Raw genomic sequence first — 17,540 nt, 5'->3', positions numbered from 1 at the left:
AAGACCTCTGGTTTATCTGGGCAGTGGAATATAAACCTATTATACAGTAGAGTGCACTAATTAAGAACACCTACTTTGGACACACCTGTGTTTGCCTTTTATTGCTATTTTGGTTGCAATGACCATTACTGTTCATTTATAATCAACAACCAGAGGAAAACAAAGAGCCAATCTGCTATTTGTTTTCCCATCCAATATTGTTTCCTATCCAATAATCTGAAACCAATATTTTTTCAGCATCATCCTACCTCCATGTGGCCCAATTAGTTTAATGATAATTCTATACCTTTTCCTAAGTAATTGGTTTAGGAATGGCTATGTGACATATTCTGAGTCCAGAAGATGTGAAGGGAAGCTTGGAAGAATGGGGATGTGTGTCTGAGGAAAGTTTCTGTCTCATAAAAGAAATCCACAGGAAGTGACTCTAGATATGATACCTGAAACCTGTGAAAGGAGGAGTTGAGAAATAGAAAGCTGCAGCCTGTGAAAGGGGGAGCTGAGAAATAGAAACTTTGGACCTGACCTTAACAGCACAATTAAGCTATTAGTCAAGCAAATCAATCATCTTCAGGGCTCACTCTGCCTCTAATAACCTTCCTGTTACCTGGGATAATAAAGTCTTTAGTTTGAACTTAGGTTTTTCTGATTTGCAGATGAAAGTATTGAGACCAATAAACCAGCTGTGTGGACCTGGGAAAGCTGATTACAGTCTTTGAGCCACTTTCCTTATCTGTAATGTAGATAATAGTTATATTTGTTGCATTGAAATAGTGTTGTGAGGATTATATTATATAATATACCTTATGTGCTTAGCCCAGTGCCCAACAAAGAGTTGTTCAATAAATTGTTGCTATGGAGATGAATAGCAGTCCTTTCTCATTTTTTAGATCAGTAAGGATGGACTCTGATTACATATGGCTATGTGTCTACAGGTCATATACTATATATGTAACATATAACTGTTTGGAAGCAAATAAACAGCTATACTTTCTTTTTTAAAAAAATGTAGATTTATGTTGGGGGTCTATAGGGACATGCAAATGTACCCCTAGACTGCCTGGATATCTTTTTTTTAACCACCTTCATAATCCATTTCAATATAATCAATTAGATTGGTTATGCAGATGATTCAATTTGGTCATTAGGTTGTCAGAAAACACCAGCTGGGTGGTTACTGGAGCCAGAATCTTCTCTTTGGCTGTGGCCTACCTGTCTTCTGTTGAAGGATTTCACACATACGACATCACTGTGTAGGGACTGTTTTGGCAATATTCATTCACTTACTCTGTGACAGGGGAACACTGAATCTTTGATACCTCTTGAATGTGCAGATCAATAGCCTAGTTCTTCTTTCCTGAAATCCTAATGTGACTTTTGGACCACAGATATTTCATAAGCTAGGTTGACACTCCCAAAATGAATTGGATGATTCAAAGACAAAACTTGCTTTTGCACATCAAGCCTGAAATACTTGATTTTTTCTTTTTGTCTCTACCTGAACTCACTGGGTGACTTCTAGAATTGTGCTTTCTTTTGAATATTCTCCTAAAGTCACATGTACTCAGTGGCTGGGGTTAGACCCTAAGCTGGTGTACAATTAGCATGTATGCCTGCAGAAAGAAAGCTAACATTTGAGTGCAAGGTATGGTGCTAGTGGGTTTATATGGATATTATGTTCATTTAACAGATGCAGACCTAGGATTAGAGAGTTGAAATAACTTGCCTAAGTCACTGGTTAGCAGGTGGTAGAGATGAGGTTTGAGCCTAGACCTGTCTTACTCCAAAGCCATACTGGAGAAGCCATTTAGCATAGTAAATAGCAGCATACTGCATGGTCAAAAGCATGAACTGCAGTGTCAAGTGCCTGTGTCAAATTGATGACTGTCACTCATTGAGTGTGCAATCCTAGGCAAGTTACTTAACCACCTTGTGCCTCAGTATCTTCACCTGTATAATGGAAATAATATTAGTACCTGCATCAAAGGATTGTTGTAGGAATTAAATGAGTAAATATATATAAAGCACCTAGAACAATGCCTGGCGCAATGTGTTATAAGTGTTTGCTAAATTAAAGGAATGTAGTGTGTACTGCCATATATTCAGCTTGAAATTAATGTTCTCATGTATTTTGTAATGGAAGACAAATATTCTTGAATTTGTCTTGGTTGCCTTTCCTTGGTTATCAAAATATACAACTGTGTGTTTTGACGATACAGCCAGAATATTGCAGGCAGAAACTTGAATACAGGTCTTTAAAACTATACAACAATTGTGTTTCCTACTATATCAGGCACAGAATGGGAGACTTTGGGGAGTTACAGAGGAGAAAAAAAACCATTAAACGTATTATAACACACTCAAAGGCTGATATTCATACAATCTTCTTAGACTTTTCTGGATTAGCCATGAGTGACTAGGATTTTCTCTGCATATTGAGGCTTAAAAATCAAATACAATTTCAAATAAATGTTCAGATAAAATACATATATATCTATATCACTAGAGGCCTCTCATTTCCTTTTTTGTCTTTTGCCAGTAACGAAAACTTCTCTTTCCTTATTCATTTTAACTCCCTTATCTTTTGTCACTACAATAAGAGGTTTTAAATATTTTAAATTGGTCACGTATAAGCCATTCTCTAATGACTGCATCAGTTCAGAATTGGTGTGCTATAAATAAACACAAAAACTGGAATAAATTTCATTAGCAAGTAAACATAATACATATCACAGTACAACACATAAATTTCCTTCTGTGCTTGTCAAGCAGGAACTCAAGAAATGCTTGTCTCTGCAAGCTGCACCAAGACTCATAAATTGCTTCACAGAATGAGGAAATATTCAGTAAACACAGACAATTAATAACCATGTTCTCAAGGGACTAAATGGAGCTACTCTACATTCCCAAAGAGCTAAGGAAAAGTGGTGTCCTTATATTGTCCTTGAGGGTTCTGCCACAGGGTAGTATGAATGAGTGAGATGGGCTTAGTTTGGTGGAGAAAAGACACATATAAACTCAAAACTCATCATTTTGTGTGTATGTACAGTTTTTATATTTTGCCTGCCTGGAATAGATGCCTCACTTTTCTGAAAAGAACACTCCTGGTCTTCCTTTGGTGAACATAGTCTTTCCCTGTGTCTCTTTGTATGGTTTGGGTGCAGCCGTTGATTTACCTCTCCTGCTTCAGAGGTGGAAGCTGACCCATATCTTGAGAATCAGAAAATTCACTTCTCTTGGTCATAATGATTGTTCCAAGGGTGGGCAAATAATCCGAGACAGACAAATACGACTAAAATCTGGACCTCTATTGAAACAATTAGGAAAGAAAACTCCCTTTTTGCAGATCCGAAGTGTGAGTGTTCTCCAAGTAGAAACCAACCACTTAGAATTAAGTCAACATAAAGGAGAGAAATGCCTGGAGAGGAAGAAGCCAGTTGTGAAGACACCATTTGAGCATCTTGATCCGATTATGTCTGAAGACTCTATCTCCAAACTTTTTGTTAAGATGGGAGAGTAAATAGAACTTTCTTGTTTTTTTGTTTTCTTTTTTTAAAGTTTGCTATCTTTTCTTAAGTCAGTCTGAATTGGTTTCTATCATTTACCAAAAAAAGTTTCTCACTAATAAGACTATGATATAAAAAGTGCCATTACAATCATATGAACAAAAGGTCTTGGCATCCAGGATGGAGAGACTAAGGAGTGCCATTTGAACTGAGATTTGAAGGATGTATAGAATGTCACAAGTGGAGTAAGGTAGGGAAAGCCATTTCAGAGAAGAATAGAATGTGCAAAAACAATGAACATTTTATGGAATATGAGAAATTTGGGATAACCAGGGCATAGTGTCATGGTGGGAAGCAATAAGAAGAATGGCTGGAGAGATGGGCTGGAGCCCAATTATACATCGTACATCATGCTAGGCATCATATACCATGTTAGGGAACATATGTATAAGAGCAATGTGAGCCATAGGGGAAGTGATGTGATTAGATGTGAGTGTTAAATTACTGACTATGGTGGCAGAATGGGGAATGGGTTGAAGTATGAAGACCTGTAAGCACAAAAGTTGACTTGGGGCTATGGCATTGAGTAAGGTCAGTAAATATATGGCATATGCTATCTTTTCCCAATCCTGGACCTAAGGCAGACTTTGCTAATTGACCACCCCTCTTTCCAATTTAGCATTGTCAGCACAGCGTTCCAGACAGCTATTACCAGTGATTTGTCTATTCTGCTGCTCACATTGAAATCTACCTGCTCTTCCAGACCTTTCAGTAAGTAGTTGATATGAATGCCATAATGGAACTGTAACTCTCTTGTGTTGACTCTTGCTTTAGATTCTTGGGTTGTACTGTAGAGTTAAAACTCTTCTTTTTTAACTTGTAGAAGTAAATAGGTGAGTGTTTGCTGAGCAGAAATAAATATTTGGAGTGAAATCTCAGTCTCTAAGAGAGACCGCAACTTTCCTTCTCTCGATGCAAGCAACAGCCCTAGTCCAGCAACCAAAACAAAGTTGATGGATTCCACGGAGGCCAGTGTCTAACTCAAGCTACTTTTAATGGGATAGGAAGCATGTACATTTCCTTGAGGTCACAGCTTTAAATCTGACCTGTGGCGATAAGAACCACCTTCTGACAGCTCCTTGGCAGCTGCTGTGAAATGAGATATGGATCTTAGGACCATTTCTTGTAGCATGAGTCCACTTCAGCAAAGCCATGCTGGAGTTACTGCTGGAGAGGGAGTGCTAAACTGAAGGGAAAAGGTATAAATGGAGACAGAGTTGCTCTATCTACCTGTCAAAGTTGTTTTACCAGAGCCACCTTGAAGCCCATTGGGTTAGAGGCTACAGTGAGATCTTTCACTGGAGAAGGGACAATATTGGGCAGTGGGGGGTGCATTCCTTTGCTGACTCAAAGAGTTAGATTGGAAAAGCAGGAGCTTTAGAGTTAAGAGAAATAGCCCAGCCAACAGATAGCAGAGAGGAGCTGTATTCCTCAGATCCGTCAGATAAAGGATCTTTAGAGTCACATAAAATTATTTGCATTTGAATTAAAGAAGAGAAATTCCTCATTTGGAGGGCAAAAGAAGCCAGGAAGAAAGAAACCTGATTCTTGGGTGCTAAGGTTCTGATGGCCTTCTTCTCTGTGCTTCTTAGTATAGTCTTGTTCTTGCTTGCTCAAATGGAAAGGAGAATGCACTATTATTTTTAAGAATCCAAGGTTTTACAACCAAAAAAAGTAGATCTAAGGCAGAGAAACAATTGAGGATTTCAAATTTCAAAAGCTTGTCAGTATCTGTTTTCAAAAATTCAGAGAAGAAAACCTGGACACAATACTGTATATAAAAAGAATTATCATCTACCAAACAACAACAGTTTGCCAGCACTTCTCTGTATGACTTATTTACATTCTTCAATATTTCCTTTATTTTGCAAATGAAGTAGCAGAGTTTACAGAAGCAACTTGCTCGACTTAGACATCTAGTAAGTGATAAAGTCTGGATTTAATGGCACATCTATCTAATTTCTATGCCATCATTGTTTCATTCTACCTTGATATATTCTGGTATAGAAAATGCCTTGAGGAACAGATGCCCCTAGCCAGGATAAAATAGAATGACCTAAAAATCCCTAAAGATAATGATAATGGGCACACTGCTGAGCACATTATAGGAAACTCTCTAGTTAATCTTCAGAATAACACTACGCATTGGGTTCTATTATTTGCCAGTTTTACAAAGGAGGACATTTAGAGATCCTGGTTAACTCGCCCAAGGTCTCCCAGACATTCAGCGATGAAGCTGAGGTTAGGATTCAGATCTACCTTGCTTTCAAGACCCATCCTCTTAATTTCTAATGCTGGTGTGACACATATTAATAAATACTTATTAATAGAGGCACATCAGATTACTTTAGGGGGAGTACAAACAAATATAATTTTTAAAAGTAGTTGTTTCACTACCAAATTCAGTATTTCACTTTTAAATTCTATGTGAATGTCCACAGCCAGTTTAAGTCCCCACCTCCATGAAGCTTCCCTCTGAATTCCTGCTGCCTTACTATTTGTACCACAAAACTGGACTTTTCACATGAATACCTGGTGCTAATATGCAGTTATTGTTTCTCTTCAGTTGTGAGCAGAGATGGCAAATATATCTCAAATCATGTTCTTCTAACTTTGAAAGATGAATAGCAGCTGTTGAAGTGCTGTGTTGAAAAGGAATTTGAGGTCGCCCGTGAGCTTAGTAGGAAAGGACACCATGATCAATAGTGATGTCTATCATGGGGCAGGTGAGGTGAGAAGAGGCCTGTGTGCTGCACATTTGTCATTCTTGCGTCTTGGTTTTCCAGCTAGAAGGTAACTCTTTGAGAAAATGATCTGTGGCTCCTTCATACACTGCATTTCCCTCAGCATATTTATAGATTCACTGATTCTGACTCTCATTTCTTTTGAAGACCATTTCTGAAATTCCATAAGAATCAGAAACCATTCAGTGAGTCTTTTGTGAATAATAATTAAAAAAACACAAAAAAGAATGAGAAGCCATTGTATTTTCACTGTTGATTACAGGTGTAGAATCTGTACTTCTGGTTTGAAGACTGTCTTGGTCCGTTTTCTGTTGTTTATCACAAATTACCAGTAATTGGGTAATTTATAAAGAAAAGGAAATTTTTTTTCTTAAGTTATGGAGCCTGAGAAGTCAAAGGTTGCGGGGTCACATCTGGTAAAAGCCATTTTTATGGTGGTGACTCTCTCTATAGAGTCCCAAGGTGGCTCAGAGTGTTACAGATAAGGAAGCTGAGCCTGCTCACACGCTAGCTCAGGTTTCTCTTCCTCTTCTCATAAAGTCACCAGTTCCCCTCCCATGACAACCCATTAATCCATTAACCCATTAATCCATGAGTTAATTAATCTATTAATGAGGGCAAAGCCCTCATGATCCAATTGCCTCTTCACAGCCCTACCTCTCAGTACTGCCACATTGGGGTTGAAGTTTCAGCACAAGTTTTGAAGGGGGCATTCAAACTGTAACAAAGACAAAATAGCTGGTTACCAAAGAGCATTTCCCTTTTCTTTCTCCCTACACTATAATCCAGCAAGTACTGAACAGGAGACTTAAAGATGTGGGAGAGAAGCCAGGAAATGGAATGGATCAGAAAAGCAATGCCTTTGACCAAAATGAGCTTCCACAAAAACATTTGGGAGACAGTTTTTCTCACATGGTAATCCAGTCTTATTCAATCAGTTTGTTCCTTTGATCTCACATCTCTCTGGTTTTCTCTATGATTTCATTACTTGTTGCCAAAGAACGGATGGCTGATAGCTAGGAATGGCTGGTCTGTGGTCCTCTCTGCTTGAGATTTCACCAGCATCATGTTAGGGTGAAAAACAGCAGCTGTCAGGATCTGTTCACAGTGGGCTATTGATCTAGACAAGTGCCTGCATTGGACCCAGAGATATCAAATTGTAGCTGGGAAAAAATGATCTGCAAACAGAATCCTGTGTATTCATCTAGCTTAGCCACTTCTTTACAAAACTATGCAGGAAGCAGAGTGCCAATTCAGACTCTGCTCATCTCTCCTTTGTCCATGCTCTGTTTATTCTCTGTAGTATTCTGAGATGTTTATTATCTCCAGGGCAGGGCCCCCTTTTCTTGAGAAAATATAATCCCTTTTTTTTATATTATGTCCCTCATTCTAACTCACCCAGCAGCATCCTGGGTCACATTCCTTCAGAACCTTTTCTCTTAGCTGGTTGACTACATGCTGTTTGGAATAAGTTATTCTCAGGTGGCTAATGTGTTTTCCCTTCTAAATGGCACTTGCAAGCATAACACTTTTTTTTTTATGGCTTGTTGTTTTTAACATCCTGGAATCATGTCCATGGTGTGAATCTCAGGCATTGTGACAGGCCAGTGGAGGATGTACTTTTGCTTATAGAGGTTTTCACTGAATCATACAGTGCCAGGGTCCATTCTTCTATTTGAATACTTCTGGGCAATGGATCTCAACCAGCATCCCTAACAGAAGTGAGCTGTCAAATGATTAATAATAATGTGTGAACTGATTTTTGCTGTAACTGAGGCTTCATGTGGGTAAAGTCACATCTGTTCTAATTTATAGTTAAGTGGGTCATGCAATGCTGCACAGAGTTGAGTAAGACTTGGCACAAATAAAAGATACATAGCATACCATTAAGTTGGTGCCAAAAGAGACAGTATGTTTACTGGAACATAAGGAAAAGCAGGCCTTGTATACAAATATGAAAGTCAAACTTAAGACAGACAATGCTTTTAATCAAACATTTGTTGGAAATCACTATTTTAGAGTATTTTGTATGTTTTTCTATTTCCAGAGACTAGCTTGATGCCCAACATAAGGAAGGCACTCAATAACTGTTTTGTAACCTAAGCAGTAAGACTGAGGTTAGCACCTGCTATTTAACCTTATATGCCCCAATATAAGGCAATCTTGAATTAGAAGATCTTGTACTTTCTCCAAAAAGAATATGATTTTTTAAAAAAGGTTTTGGTCCAATTGAACAGACATACTTCTAAGTCTGTAGATGAAATACTATAGTTGCTGATCTACAAATAGTATTTATTTAGTTCATTACACATACATACTACAAGAGGTGATATATTAATTTAGAAATACTACTTTTTCCCACTTTTATATTTTTTGAGACAATTTTATTCAAACTCTTCAGATGCACTTTTGATGTCTTCTTTCTTATAGTGCTTTTGACACTGTTCTCCCTTCTCCTGTTCCCATTTCTTCTGAAGATTCACGTTGTTCAAAGGAAATTTAGGCTGTTGCCCAAAGACATTTCATAGTTGACAGTATAACACTAAATTATGCAGAACCCCATTGGCACCAATAGGTCTGATGCTGGTTCTGGCATCCATTAATTCTTTATTTCAAGAGTCCTTCTGGTGGCTTAGAAAGCACTGCTGTTAGTGCTGGAGCCATCGAACGAGTGCATTTTTTCTCAGTCTTCCCTGTCAGTAATAGAATATAGCAATAAGCTGTCCTCTCGAATTTACTTTTGGACCCTAGTCTGCCTAGAGGGTTAGGAGGAGGAGCTGGGAGTTGATGTAGGAGGATCAGAACAGAAAAGAAAGACACATTAGTGTGGTCCTGCCCCAGTCTGGATTGTGCAAATTTGGAGCATTGAGCTACGAAGGGCTGTGGAGACGATGGAATTCAACACCTTCATAGTTTAGAAAAGTAACACACGAAAAGATTAGGGAAAGCACGTTTCCCAGGATGTCTTTTCTGTTGACTCCAAAGGCCATATTCTTAACCAATGTACTGTCTTCCAGAGAAATCTGTGATTCTCGACCTTGCTCATCCTTCACTATGAATCCTTAGGCAAGATACTTAGCTTCCATGAACTTGAGTTTCCCATTATCTTCAAAATGGAGTAGTCACCCTCATGGTGATATTGTAAGCAGAAGCGAAAATAATATATATAAAGTGCTCAAATCCCTTTGACACTGTAGTGTGATATATGGTAGCTACTGTTACTATTATTAATACTAGAGTTGTGATGATTATTATTTTGCATTGTAGGTCTTTTTCTAGGCACGAAGTGCTCTCCTGCTGCCCTTTTCTATCCCTTCCCACATAGACTCACTATATTTCAATACAAAATATACAATTTAAAGAATTGTAAGTATTCAGTTACAGTGTTAAATGAAGTTGTATTAAGTTATTCATAACAATAAAAATGTCTTTTTCCTTTTCTTTGAATTACTCTGTCTGGAAACATTGAAAGTGCATTTACATGAGGCTGGGAGACCAGAGGCCACATTCTGAGGTCCATATCTCCCCACACAAAGGTTAAGGGTAAGCACAAGTGACGGAAGCAATTCAAAGAAGAAAACAGGGAAGGCCTGGCAGTGAGTCCCTTTCCCCCGACACCTTCCCCGCATCCCATTCTAAGCTAGGAGATTCCTTTACTTCTTGACTTACCAGCCTACAGTTTTGAATATTCCAACTTTCCAGCTTCTAGGTCCATGTCTGCTTTTGGTAATCAACTTAGCTAACACTTGTTGAGCGCCTACTATGTGTGCTCAAACTGTGATAGTTTTTGTGGAGTCTGTCTTGAAATGGAATCGTAGTCTGATACGGTGAAACAAATGTACACATAGGGTATAAAAGGGGAAAATGGGGACAAAGAGGTTTCTAATTGTGAACTGAAGTGAGAAGGTACCAACTGCCAAGTTCCAGATGGAATCAATGAGATAATGGTGCTGGTCTTGATTGTGCCCTGGTACCTGGGTTATTGGTGAGCAGTCTCGGTGATCTAGAGAATAACAGTATGTTATTGCCCACTGGAGAGTGAGATGAGACTCGCTCACCTTGAAGTCTATGCTATAGCCCTACCACTTCACATGCGATCTGACCCTCTCCTAACTCCAGCCTCATCTTAGGTCAGACTCTCCTTCGCTCCCTCTGCTGCAGGTTCATTTTCCCAGCATACTGAGTTCTTTCTGCCTTAAGTTCTCATGCGTCTGCCTCAAACTTCCCATCTTCCCAATTTCTGCTTAAATGCCACATCTTCATGGAGATTTTTCTGAAACACAGTACCCAAAGTATCCCCTTTCCAGTTACTCTGTGTCTCACTACTCTGTTTTACTTTTATCTTAGCCCTTACTCTGTAACTATCTAGCTTATTTATTGATTTATATGTTTTGTTAATCAGTTTGCATTGTGATAAAGGAATGCCTGAGATGGTAATTTATAAGGAAAAGAGGTTTATTTTGGCTCATGGTTCTGCAGACTGTACAGGAATCATGGCAGCAGCATCTGCTGTGCTCCTGGTGAGGTTTTAGGAAGCTTTCAGTCATGATGGAAGGTGAAGAAAAAGCTGACATATCCCATGATGAGAGAGGGAGCTAGAAAGAAAGTGAGAGAGAAGTCTCAGACTCTTTTAAATAGCCAGATCTCATGTGAACTAACTGAGCAAGTACTCACTCATCACCAAGGGGATGGCACTAAGCCATTCATGAGAGATCTTCCCCTATCATCCAATATTTTTCACTAGGCTCCACCTTCAAAATTGGGAATCACATTTCAGCATGAGATTTGGAGGGACACATATCCAGACCATATCACATGTTACATTTCCATGGAAATGCATGCTCCATTAAGTATAGAGGTGAGTATGCATTTTAGGAGGGGTCTAGGGCTGGGTCTCTGTGGGAATGGACCTTGGTGGGTGCAAGGCTACCCTTTGACCACATTTTCTATCTGCCTTACAGTATTGGTTTCGCTCTTCTTCCTTTAACATTTTTTTTCCTTCATAGTCCTAACAATTGTCACATTAACATCTTATAATAAAAGGAGATGTTTTTCGAGCATGGCCATTGGCTTATCTTTTTTGCAGAGACATGTTTTGTTTACTGTTGTAGCCTCAGCGCCTAACACATTGCCAGGCACATAAGAGGTACTCAATATGTTAACTGAATTGTCTGTAGCACACTGTGGCTGTGTGCTTTTAGTAAGGTATATGACATCTATGGGCGTGTTATATGACTTGTAGAATACAGGATGAGATGGGGGAATAATGGTACATCAATTACTGAGATTTTCAGAGGATGCAGAAGGATAATGACTGTGGAATGCTTAACACATCATAGATATTAGCATAGAGAATGCATGAGCAAAAAGAGTCTTTTGGGTCTCTGTCTCCCTTTTAGAGAAGTAACCTTGGATGCCTGTCCCTGAGGCAGAGTCAGCATTTGAAGAGTCCAGAGTTTGTGCCTGATGCATTCATAGCACTTAAGGGCTCATTTCACTTTCTTTCTTTTTTTTTTTTTTTGAAATGGAGTCTCGCTCTGTCACCCAGGCTAGAGTGCAGTAATGCAATCTCTACTCACTGCAACCTCCACCTCCTGGGTTCAAGCAAATTTCCTGCCTCAGTCTCCTGAGTAGGTGGGACTACAGGTATGTGCCACCATGCCTGGCTAATTTTTTGTATTTTTAGTAGAGACGGGGTTTCACCATGTTAACCAGGATGGTCTCTATCTCCTGACCTCGTGATTCGCCTGCCTCAGCTTCTCAAAGTGCTGGGATTACAGGTGTGAGCCACCATGCTCAGTCTCATTTCACTTTCAGCTAATATATCCTTGTTGAGGCCAGAGGGTAGAGTCATTCAGTAATTTTCACATCTGAACTTTCCTATTTATTTCGAAAACTTTTCTTCTCACATTGATTTTCTATTTTAACAAAATTCACAATTAGATCCATTTTAAGTGAAAGAATAGTGTAATTATGCACCAGAATCCTTGAACTAATGCTAAATCCTTGCATGCATGCTGAGAATTCTATTGAATCAGCTATTATTATTATTATTATCTGTTAGATCTCTTTCTTTCTAGCAAGTCCAGCAATAAACTTTTGAATAGCAAGAGAAATGACAAATATGCTCTTTTTCTATAAATTATAATGAAACTAACATTTATGAAGTAATGAGCATGATCCAGGCACTGTACAAGATGCTTTTGTCTATGTGTTCTAATTAATCTTCCAAATAAACATGTGAGATAGGCTAAGGAGATTAAAAACAGAGAGTCTGTGTCATTTTCATGAGGGAATCACAGAGAATAAGTTAAAATTAAGACATGATAGATTTCAAGTTCTAGGTTTTTTTTTTTTTTTTTTTTTTCCTGTGAAGAGCCTCTATTAGAATGTAAATAAAATTAATTTTTTTGTTTGCTTGTTGTTATATTTTGTTAGGATAACTGAATAGATTTTAACCAAATTCAAAGAATATGTTTGAGTCAATAAATATATACATATAGGCTATTTGATATACTCAAAATTCACCTTAGAGATACTCTGCTTCTGGTAATGCCAAACCAGATTGTCTCTGATCAAAACTCTGGATGAGAACAACTCAAAAGGTGGGATGATACATTTTAAAATTCTGGATAAAGGAAGCAGAGAGCCATGAAGAAAGAGAGGATCAGGGCAAAGATCTGAGGGAACAGAGAATGCCATAGAGGTGATTCTGACATTCAGTGCTACCCCTCTCCTTGAGATGATTGTTGATTTCAAAAGTAGTAGCTCAGGGTCTGAGAAGCTGAATTTAGCATTAAGAATCCTCATCAGGTGGAATGGTGAAACTAGAGTTCTGGGCATGCCAAGGAAGAGGGTCCTTGGTAAAACTTTAAAGTTTCACTTAGGATCTTAGGAGTGATGGTGAATTAAAAATAGATTACTTCTTGGAGAAATTCAAGTTCAACTTTGAATGATTTCACTCTGTGATTGGATCAATATATATTTGGGACATTGCAGGAAGATAACATGGAGTCTCAGATATTTTCTACATTTCTCATATGTAATACTCAATAAAATATTTCCTGCATAGAAGACTTGACCCAAACAACAATAAACAAACAAGAGATAAACAAAAAACAGACAATAAAACAAGCAAGAGATAAAAACAATGAAAATCAATCCACAGCAGATCCAGATATCAGAGTTAAAATAATTGCAATTAATATGTTCAAAGAATTAAAAGACAGGATGTAGAAGTTTGATGGAAAAGTAGAAACTATAAAAAAGCTGAATAGAAAATTTAGAGCCCTGAAATGCAATAGCTGAAATAAAGAAATTAAATGGACAGTTTAAACAGCTGCTTAGATGCAGCTGATGGGTGAATTAGTAAACTGAAGGACAGAAGAGAACATCTAGACTCAAGTGTGGAGAAAGAAAAGGATGGAAAATAGAGAAGAGAGTACAGATACTCCTTGACTTATGATGAGGTTATATCCTGATAAACTCATCATAAGTTGAAAATATCAGAAATTAAAAATGCATTTAATATACCTCACCTATTGAACATCATAACTTAGACTAGTCTACCTTAAATGTGCTCAGAACACTTAACATTAGCTTACAGCTAGGCAAATTCATCTAACACAGAGCCTATTTGCCTATTTTATAATAAAACATTAAATATGTCATGTAATTTATTGAATACAGTTGTCCCTCTATATCTGTGGGGGATTGATTCCAGACCCACCTATCCACAAATCTTGGGAAGACTAACAAGATTTGTGGATGCTCAAGTGTCTTATATAAAATGCCATAATATTTGCAAATAATCTACATACATTTTCCCTCATACTAGTCATCTCTAGCTTATAATGCCTAATACAATATGAATACTACATAAATAGTTGTTATGCTGTATTGGTTTTATTTGTATTATTTTTTATTTTTGCCTTGTTATCTTTTATTGTTTCTTTCTGAAATAATTTTGATCTGTGGTTGATTGAATACAAAAATATGGAACACATAGATTTGGAGGGTTGATTGCACTGTATGAAAAGTGAAAAACAAAATGGTTACTCAAAGTAGGGTTTCTACTGGATGATTATCACTCTCACAGCATCATAAAGTGGAAAAATCATAAATTGAACCATTGTTAAGTTGAGGACTATCTGTATAGGAGATAAATAAAACACAATGAAAGGTTTAAGATTTATATATATATTATATGTTATACTATGTTATATATATATTTATATGTGTGTCTTATATATCTATAATGGGTGGCACAGAGAAAGAGTAGAGGATATTACAGAGGTATTTGAAAATGTAATAATTACGTATTTTTCTAAATTGTCAAAAAATCTTAATCTGTTAATTTACGAGAGCCTCAAACCCCAAGAGGATAATTAAAAAAGACCATCTAAACTCATCTAAATAAAACTGAGATAAACCAATAACTAAGAAGAAATCTTAATAGCAGAGAGAAAAAGAATTGCTTTCAATGAACCAACGATAAAACTGACAGCTGACTCTTTAGCAAAAACAATGAAAACCCAATCCTAGTAATCTCCTTCCCTTACTGAAGATAACTATTAACTTGATAAAGTTTTGTTATTTTATTATTTATTTATTATTTTTATTATTTAAAAACATCTTTTTATCTTATATGTATGGACCTACTAACAAAATGCAGTACTGTTTGCGTACTTTCAAACATTATTTAGTGTTTAACTCTATAAATGACACTGTAGTCCACTTAAAAAAATTCCAGCATTTTGGTATGTATTGAAGTTGATACGTACAATGTTAGTTCATTCTTGGACGTGTCTCCTTAGCACGTGTGCATGAGTTTCAGAAGGAACTCTTTAGGGACTTACTAAACTAAAAGGTATACACATCTTTTTTACTGCAGTAAATTCTTAAAAAGTATATACATCTTCAACTTTACTAGTTATACTTATTCCTTACCAAAATGAGTGGTGAAGCAATTTCTATCTCCTCAGTCATGTATGCAAGTCTCCATTTCTCTATGTCCTAACACTGATATTGTCAAGTTTACATTTTTTTGTCATTAGTGTTTGTGAAATGGCATCTCATTATTAACTTTCATTTTTCTTTGCTTAACAAAGTTTACCATCTCTCTCTCTTTTTTTAAAATTGTACTTTAGATTCTGGGGTACATGTGCAGGTGATGCAAGATTGTTGCATAGGTAGATTCATGGCAAGGTGGTTTGCTGCCTCCATCCCCCCATCACCTAAACCTGACATTTCTCCCCATGTAATCCCTCCCCACCCTCCCTCCCACTATCCCTCCCCTAGCCCCTCACAATGGACCCCAGTGTATGATGCTCCTCTCTCTGTGTCCACGTGTTCTCATTGTTCAACAGCAGCCTATGAGTGAGAACATGTGGTGTCTGATTTTCATTCTTGTGTCAGTTTGCCGAGAATGATGGTTTCCAGGTTCATCCATGTCCCTACAAAGGACACAAACTCATCGTTTTTTATGGTTGCATAGTATTCCATGGTGTGTATGTACCACATTTTCTTTGTCCAGTCTATCTTTTGGGGGCATCTGGGTTGGTTCCAGGTCTTTGCTATTGTAAACAGAGCCACAATGAACATGCATGTGCATGTGTCTTTATAACAGAATGATTTATAGTCCTTTGGGTATATTCCCAGTAATGGGATTGCTGGGTCAAATGGAATTTCTATTTCTAGATCCTTGAGGAATCACCACACTGTCTTCCACAATGGTTGAACTAATTTACACTCCACCAACAGTGTATGGTACTAATGGTCATTTAGATTTTCTCTCTTTAAGACTTGTTTGCTAATATATTTTACCTATTTTTCTCTCTTTTTTTTTCTGATTCATTTATAGTAGTTTTGGATACTAATTCTTTGCCAGTTATGTATATTGCAGATATCTTCTCCCATATCATAACTTATTGATGGTGTCTTTTTGTTGAAAAGAACTGTTAGGTTTTAAATAGTCAAATTTAGCTCACTTTTTCCTGCAGCTTGTACTTGATATATGTTATTTAAGCTATACTTTTCTACCCCAATATTGTAAGTGTATTACTCTATATTTTCTTAAGTTTTTAAATTTTGTTTTTGGTTTAAATTTGTGGTATTAATTCACTAGGGCTTGGTGTAAAATATAGCTATATGTTAATATGTTTTACAATATTGAGATCAATTAAATAATTGTCCTACCACTATTTATTGAACAGATCTTCTTTCTCCTTTGATTTATAATGCCACACTCATCATATATCATGTTGTCATATATAAGAGTTTGCATTCATTCTATTGTTCATGTGCTGATATCATGCTGTCTTCATTACTATAGTTTTGTAATATGTTTTGTTATTGGCGGGTGGGTGGATCCTCCAACTTGTACTTCAGAACTGTCTTGATGACACTTGGCCCTGCCTCTTCAAACCATCACAGCCCTTTTCATCTTTTGATTTCCCATGTTTGATAGAGATACTGATTCCAAGAAACATTTGTATACTACATATTAAAAAAAAACCCACCTATGTGAATGTAATGACAAATGCCCATATACAGACCTTACAGAACTTAAAGCTAAGAGACAACAGAAGGTGGTGGGGACTGTGAAAACTGAAGAACACATGCCCTTTCCCAAGGAGATACTGCTTATCAGCTTCAGATGCTTTTGGCCATCTGGGAGTTTAGGCTAAGTTATTGATAAAAAACAAAATTCAGGAGAATCTGGAAAGTTGTATTTTCCTTTTCAATATGGAATTTTCTATTTATTAAATATTTTTTCTTTCTGTACCTCTCAGCTCATACTATTTGTTAAATCTTGTTTTAATTTGTTTATAAATCATGTGGACTAAAGAAAATATCTCTGAGGCCCAACCCAAGGCACTTTCCTGCCATTGGATTTGAATAGTTTCCAGATCACATTGAACAGGAAAAAGGCAGATAGAAGAGCAGGTTTGGAGTGAAGAATCTTGGGGCTGTAATGTGACATTAAGGTGCTATGTTTATGAGCTCATCAGTGGATCCAGAGTAAAATCCCATGAGCCCCAAGGCTCCAAATTGATTATTTCAATGCTAAATCATTTAGGTCTAAATGTTTGAGACAGTTTTCAGGGAATATAGCATGGGGAACTTTAACAAGAGGATTCTAGATGACAAAAACAATGCATTCTACTATGCTTAGACCTCTGTGACCCCATCTGCTATCTTGCCCTCCTCCCTCTCGTTTTCAAGCTGTGTT

The 17,540-nt window shown here is 37.3% G+C and overlaps 1 protein-coding gene across 14 annotated transcripts in view; it reads left to right on the top strand.

The window, feature by feature from the left end:
• PRELID2 (PRELI domain containing 2) overlaps window positions 1-17,540 on the top strand; it is an 856,521-nt gene that overhangs the window by 179,004 nt on the left and 659,977 nt on the right. For 9 of the 14 annotated variants that reach the window (XM_064366453.1, XM_064366452.1, XM_064366457.1 and 6 more), the window contains one exon: window positions 4,183-4,274. The exons of the other annotated variants lie outside the window; for them this stretch is intronic. The gene's annotated coding sequence lies outside the window, so the exon portion shown is untranslated. The remainder of the gene's footprint in view (window positions 1-4,182; window positions 4,275-17,540) is intronic. 14 annotated transcript variants of the gene reach the window in all.

Source organism: Aotus nancymaae, unplaced genomic scaffold (genome assembly GCF_030222135.1).
Source record: "Aotus nancymaae isolate 86718 unplaced genomic scaffold, 86718_ANA_hifiasm-v0.15.2.pri h1tg000064l_1, whole genome shotgun sequence".
NCBI lineage: Eukaryota > Metazoa > Chordata > Mammalia > Primates > Aotidae > Aotus > Aotus nancymaae.
The sequence above is the reverse complement of the archived record's forward strand: the minus strand, read 5'-3'. Positions and strand labels throughout refer to the sequence as shown.